The sequence below is a fragment of the Camelina sativa genome, chromosome 13 (assembly GCF_030686135.1).
Source record: "Camelina sativa cultivar CO46 ecotype springtype chromosome 13, ASM3068613v1".
In the NCBI taxonomy this organism is placed as follows: domain Eukaryota; kingdom Viridiplantae; phylum Streptophyta; class Magnoliopsida; order Brassicales; family Brassicaceae; genus Camelina; species Camelina sativa.
Genome location: NC_141892.1, coordinates 17,452,570 through 17,460,499, shown reverse-complemented (window position 1 = coordinate 17,460,499; position 7,930 = coordinate 17,452,570).

Sequence of the window (7,930 nt, the reverse complement as noted above, 5' to 3'; positions counted from 1 at the left end):
ATTTTGACCCTCCTAAAAAAAAAAGCTCAGTAATGAGGATCAAAATGTGTTGTATTCGAAACTTATATATATAATCTGGTATCATTCAAAATAATAATAATAATAATAATAATAATAATAATAATAATAATAATAATAATAATAATAATAATAATAATAATAATAATAATAATAATTATTATTATTATTATTATTATCATTTATTAGGGGTACGCTACACATTCATGTCTACGTTTGTGTTGTATCAGAACTTTTGTTTTGGCTGGGAAAATGTAACTACATGTTTTTAATAAAAAATAAAAATACTATTAGCTAATTAATTATAGTTATATTATCCTCCATGTAAAAAATAAATAATAATTAAATGAATGCACCCTGAGAGAGATGCAAGAAGGAAGGAAGGGAATCATAACGACATGTGAAGAGTCTACACTCTTTTGCCATATATGGAACAATTGTATTTTGCTACAAAAGGGAACACTACAAAACCTAACCATTTAGATGATATTAAAAAATAATTAGTCTTGGTGTAATCAAAAATATTAAAAAGGTCTTAAAAGCTTAACCCTATAGATCCATGGTAGTAGTATGATAGGGCTTTAGTTTCCAAATGCTGGAACTCTGTTCCCCGTATTACGTTCCTATGGAGTTCTCAAAAGCCAAAAATACATGTCCATACGTGTGTGTGTGTGTATAGGGAAAATGTAGTGATATAAGGTGGTAAAATATGTTTTTTAACGGTAAAGAAATATGAGTAACAAGAAGATGATATATTTATAAGTGAAATTTTAGTTGTTTACGCCGTGATCGATGATTGCTTTTAACAAAAAGAAAAATTTTAGTTGTTTAAAATTTATTAAGCTTTAAATTATAAAAATTACTAAAACAAGAGTTTGAATGGTCAAATTAATGAGTAAATTACTAAAATTTATCGTACCGTTATCTCATATCGCGTAATTTATGTAATTAGTTTGAAAAAATCTAAATTACGGAAAAGAAAAATTAAATTTTTATATATACTTTCTTTGTTTCCTAAAGAATGTCATTTTGACACAATGCAAACAAATTAAGAAAATCTATATACAATTTTATATTACCCTTTATAAATACATTTAAAATTTTTCTTTTTCCAATTAATAAGCTCAAATAGGGAAAAAAAAATTTAAACTGCATCGAAAATATAAAATGACACTCTTTTGTAACAAGTAAAAATGCCAAAATGAAACTCTTTATATAACAGAGGGACTTTAGTTTTACCCACTAAATCTGTTGATGGTTCTAAGTTATAATCTTAATGACTATGTATCATAAATTTCTTACCATTTATCTTTTATTTTTTACTATCTCAACTGATGACATATATATATATATATGTGTATAAGTTTACCCTTTACCATAACAGAAATAAGACACCAATCATAACCTCAATATTTTTAAAAGACACATTATTCGATTTGAATATGTCATTTAAATATTTTCTTTTGTGTCTAATATATATAAAATATTTCATTAAAATTCATCATATATTTTTAAGAATATAATATTAATTTTTCCATGTATTTCAAGATCTTTTAGGATGTAAGCTATATAAGAAATCTTATGCATATGTATATTATTATCTTTTAGATAATATATAGTTCTTATAACATTTTGCTAAATAATAATAGCTTATGGCCTTAATTATGCTATTGGAAAAAAAAAATGTTTGTGATGTTTGGATTCAGACAAACCAAGAAGTTAAAAGAAATAATTGAATAACAATAAATAAGAAACTGATATAAAAAAAATAGTACAAAATTTGGCTGTGTACAAAGGACTCTTGATGAAATCTGTTTTTCCTTTTTTTTTTTAATATAATCCGGATATAGATACGAAATCTTCACATATCTAAATCTTAAGTTACTTTTAATAGCAAACCGAGCTTAAACAAGAATTGAACTCACTTTTTATCATACGAAGTCTATTGAAGTCATAAACCAAACAACCAAATAGATGAAAAGTTTTGTGAAAAGTTAAAATATACGTATATATATAGAGCACTTGGTCGATGAGCAGTGAGATTTGCCTGGAAAGATCTCTTTCGCCAAAATACATTAAAAAAATGATATATTATATATATTTATATATGAATGGAAATAGAAATAATGGAAGTTGAATAGAGAAATTAATAAATGGGGACGTTGGTGTCAAATCATAAACACTGTTTCATTTTGCTTTTCACTGACAGAGATGGATTCGAAACGCGTGGTTTGTCACGCGCATCCCGTCGTGGCTCTATCTCTCATGTAAAAGACGCCCATGTGTTTATTTCTTAAAATTGTTTACTTATCCACAATTTATATCTTTTTACTTTGAGAATGTAGTGACCCTCATCAACAGGTAATTTTTAAAAATAAAAATCCCTGCCCAAAAGATTGAAAAGGACATAAAAAGAAAGTAAAGAAGAAAAGTAGAAAAATTACGGAAGAAATATCCGAGAAATTCTGGACAGATCGAGAGATGGGCGATGGTACCATGTACCATGTACCGTACCGGACGTACGTGCACTGGACGTACCAGACGAATGCCGAAGGGAATTGGAGAAAATTTGAGCGGACCGAGAGATGGCCGTGTTGTCCAAGACGTACTGCCCGAGTCGACCGAGACGTATTAAGCGGATAGTACCCGAGGAGCCGAGAGAACTGTCTGAGTATTGCCGAGAGAGCCGATGGGGGTCCCAGCGATGACCGAGAGGAGCGTCTGAGCGAGACCGAGAAATATCGAGAACTGTCGAGAGCGTCGGACGAAGGGACGAGTTTTGCCGGAGAAAGCAAGAAATCGTGTGCCTTTGTAAACCTGACCAATCAGATTACATGCACACATGTAGAAAGAATTTTGGTGTTTTAAATGGAATGTTGCGAGGGGATTGGGCGGTGTAATCCACGCGCCACATGCAAACAAAGAGAGCGCCACTTGTCAAAATGCACTAAGGAAGAAGAAGGAGAAGTTGAGCCTATAAATAGAGGGCTTGCGATTTCATTTGTGGTTTTTCTCTCATTTTCTCTCATTCCTCCCAAACACTAAAACACTAAAGCTTTGTTCTCTCAAAGCCGAGAGAGAGAGAGAGATCATCGAAAGATATTGCTTGCACCGAGAGAAAAACAAAGGAGAGATCATCGAGAAGGAGACGGTGTTGGTGTCAAAATCAAGTCGAGAAGGAGACGGTGTTTGTGTCGAGGACAAGCCGAGAACAGACGGTGGTTGTAGACGAAAGTAGACGAAGAGCGGGAAACTGTTTGACGCGAAGGAGAAGATTGTCTGATCCGTGGTGCAGTGGAGTCCGGTTGAAACACATATATTTTTGTGGTATGGATGATGAATGTATGGAATGGTGAGATATGAAATGAATGGATGGCAGGGTGTTTCAATTCTCCTTATGCAGTTGTAGTATAAGAGGTGTCAATCCAATCTGAGAGTTTGCAAGCTATCAAGATGTGCATAAATGTCTAAGTCAAGCCAAATGTAAAGGATGTTTGTCACTAACAATCCTATTGATGAAATGTAAAATGCAGAAAGTAAAAACTACTAAGATAGATGCTAAATGTAAAGAGAACAGACTAATCAAAGCTATGATGAACCAAGAACAGAAATAGAACTATGATAATGCAAGTAATGAACTAAATGCAAGACAAGTAATGAACAGGACACTAAGTGAATGCAGTAGAAATGCAACTAAAATGAAACAGGAAACAAGACAGGACAACTACAAAGCATAAACAAGAATTCTGGGGATGAACTCGAGCAAGCACTCGATCGAGTGTAGATCGAGTGCAGGGTCGAGCTGGACAAATCCGGAAAACAGAGCAATGCAAGAAAAACAGAGCAATATAAAAGCAAATCAAACAACGATCAAACAACAGGATTTAAGCTAGAGAATCAATAAACAAGGAAGGTCTTGAGGAGGGATTCATGGGCTGGACTAATGATTGAGGTCATCTAACTTGCTCAACAAATCTCAAACAACTTGAGCTAATCTCTAGACATATATTTCTAAGACATGTTTAATCCACTCTCATAGCACGAAACAATCAAACTCATGCATCTCTAGACTTGTTCTCACAAAGTAAAGAATCTACACAAGCAGGCATTAAGCAATATGTCAAATACCAAACAAGACTTCTAATCTCTTAGCAAACCTAATGATAGTTTCTAGATCTAGCCTTATCTATGCTCCTTAGACATTGGTGTGATGCTAAGATGCTTGAGATCAGATCCTACCCTCTCGGTTACAGGACCAGCATTAAGAACATCTAGCCTAGAAGAGATCTACAACAATCAAGCTTGACCAAATCAAACAAACCTCAAACACAACCCATCCTAACCCATCCTCAAGATCCTAAGCAACTACTCACAAGAACACATGATGAACAACAAAGTAATAAACCCAGAAAATACTGAAACTTGCATCACTAGAAAGATAAAGCAAAGATCTACAATATTGAAGAAGGAATCAAACATGAATTCTTAATATCTTTAAAGTTATGGAACCAACAAAATCCAAGAATCTTATGTTTTTCTCCTTCAAGGAGGTACAAGATCTAACAATAAAAGTGCAAAAGGAATAATTCCCAAAAGAGTAAAAACTAGGTTTTTGACTATCTAAAAAGCTGGACTCTTGGTGGCTGCAGGGTACAAGGCCTTTAAATAGAAAAAGTAGTGGAAGCCCTAAAAATGCTAAAAGACAAAATAGCCAGGCGGCTCGGCCAACTCGACCCGGTGCTCGGTCGAGTGACCGGTCGAGTTGGGTTTTCTTGTGCTCCTTCCACTCGGTCAAGTCACTCTCAGCACACGGTCGAGTGTCTGGTCGAGTTGGACTCCGGACCTTGGTTCTCCAGCCTTAACTCCTTTGCTTTCTCCTCATGATTGCTTCACTTCTCCTCAGCATTGCTTCCATGCTCCTTAGGCTCCAAAATCACCTGTTTATGCAAGAAAAGATGCAAATGCAATGCAACTACACTCTAATGCAAGAACAATCCTAAAACTATGCAATAATGGTCAAAAAGGATAGCAAAGGATGCAAAAGATGTGAATATATTAAAGGAAAACAGGGTAAAATATGTGAACATCAACACCCCCAAACTTAGTCTTTGCTTGCCCTCAAGCAAATAAACAAGACATAAGAAGGTAGGTGAGGGTTGAAAGTGGGATCTCAGCTCTTAAAGCTTGCAAATAAACCAGATAGAATCAATGTCCAAGTTACTAGTACTATGATGCAAGTTGAATGGGCTATACTTAAAGACTTTAGACAAACCTATCACAACCTTTACTGATTTGAGCCTTAGATGTCCACATGCATTCAAATCAACTATTCCCTTAACATTCATTTAATCAAGAATATGGATCAATCTTATGCAATGTTTTAAACTCATTTGGCTTGGAAATAAAGGTTTAGAGACAATGATGGTCTCTGTTTAGAGTGGGGCTTATCAATATCAAGGTTCTCTCATAAAAAATGGATTGAGTTTTAGAAGAATGCTAAAGGTAAGAACACTTAGACACATACAAGAACAAAACCTTGTCTACCCAAAAGTAACCCAAGTGTTTGATCCTATCATTCTAAGCCCAAATGATCCTAGTTCTACCATTTATCTTCTTCTCTTCTCAAATACCCTTTTCTCTTTTGTTTTCAAGCCTTAGGAAAGGTTTCTTATTTGATCTTTCTAGTGGAATGGGAGATTCTTACTTATTTGCTATGGTTCTCTTTTCTTCTTATTCTTAAGACATAAAAGCATTTTGCTATACTCTTCTTTTTCTTTCTTTCTTTTCTTTGACTGAAACCATCTTTAAACAATATCATACTTCCCATTCTTTCACTAGACTTTGATTTTACTTAAACACATTTCCCTCATAAAGACTCCAACCTTTTCTTTCTCTTTTCCTCTTTTCTTTTCTTTCTTTTTCAAACAACCAAATCCCAAACCCAACAGTGAAATCACCTAGTCTTATCTAGTTTGGAAAATGCAAACTAGAACTACACAAGGCAATATTCTTGTCAGTTCAAACCTAACACTTTCTACCAAGCTCAATCCCAAAATAGGTTTTACACACTCAAGAATAAACATGACTTGAAAGAAGGGTTGGTTAAGGGTACTGGAAACTGATTTTAATGATTCAATCAGCTACTTGGATCAACAAGAGTGGTAAAAAGGAGAAAGATGATCCAAATATGTATATGGTATCCATGAGTTTAAAGCAATACACAAACTGATAATTACAAGTCAATATTAGGTTCATATAAATAGGAAATGGCATCAAATCACAACATGCTTCAATTTAGACCAAATGCAATGCAGGAATTCAAGGCTTGGTTCAATCTTATGCTTCTAACTACTCAACTAGCATCAAAGTACTATTAACTTGGGCATTGATCCTAGTTTAGTGGATTAAACAAGCTAACAAGGCAAAACTCATCATAGATCCCTAATGCAAATAATTAACAGTCCTACATGAAACATGCTAAACAAGATGCTATTATGCAATGCAAACTACATGAACACTTTTTTTTTATAAAGATTTTTGCAAAAAAATTTCAAATTTTTAGGGTTTTTCTATGCCTTAGATGCTATGCAAATACTAACATGATTATGCTAAACATTTGAAATAAGAAAACAAAACACAATGTCAAATGCTATCTCAAACCCTCCCCCAAACTTAAATCACACAGTCCTCTGCGTGAAAGAAATTTGTAAGAGGATTCAAGACCAAAAACAAAACACAACATCAAATGCTATGATATTTACAAGTGAAGGTGATAGTGGTACCTCAAGGATTGGAGAAGAAGCTGTCCACATCCTCATTCATGCTGTCAAATGTGTAGTTGGGGTCTGGTTGGTGACTTGGAGAAGGTGATTGGGGCAGCTCGACGATGGGGACCGACTGGGACTCGGTCAAGTACGTGCTCGAGTGGGGGGGGGGGGGGGTCGAGCTGGACTGCGAATCTCCTTTTCTTCTTCCTATTAAACTCCCTTGCTTCCCTGACCATGAAAACACCAAAACACAAATCAAAATACCAAAACAAATCCTAAGCAATATAAACAGAGATACCTTAAGGACTTCCTCCCTAGTGAGTTTGTTTAAAGTCACTAAGCTTGACTTTTAATGCCTTTTTAGGCTTGAGGAGCATCCTGGAGAAGCATTGTGCACTTCCCAGGTGTTTCCTTTTCTCCCAAATACTTCTTAACTCTCTGACCATTGACTGTGAACTCACTACCATCCTTGTTGAGAAGTGTGACAGCTCCAAATGGTAGGATCTCCTTTATCTCAAAAGGGCCTCCCCATCTACTTTTCAACTTCCCAGGGAATAACTTGAGTCTTGAATTGTAAAGCAAAGCTTGCTCTCCAGCCTGTAGGTCTTTGATGAGAATCTTCTTATCATGGAAGGCTTTAGTTCTTTCCTTATAGATTTTGGAGTTTTCATAAGCTTCCAATCTGATTTCCTCAAGCTCATGCAATTCAAGGCTTCTCTTAGCTTGCGCTGTCTCTAGATCCAATTTCAAAAGTTTGATTGCCCATAGGGCTTTGTACTCAACTTCAACTGGGAGATGGCAAGACTTGCCATAGACCATTTGGAATGGGGTTCTTCCTATAGGTGTCTTGAAAGCTGTTCTATAGGCCCAAAGTGTTTCATCAAGTATACTAGACCAATCCTTTCTAGTTGCTCCTACTATTCTTGATAGAATGGCCTTGATTTGTTTGTTTGACACTTCAAATTGCCCACTTGTTTGAGGGTGGTAGGCTGTAGACACCTTGTGTTTAACTCCATACTTCCTTAGCATTCCTTCAAATATCTTGTCGATGGAGTGTGTTCCTCCATCACTAATCACAGCCCTTGGAATTCCATACCTTGGGAAGATTATGGTCTTAAAAAGTTTAAGAACCACTTTGTGATCAT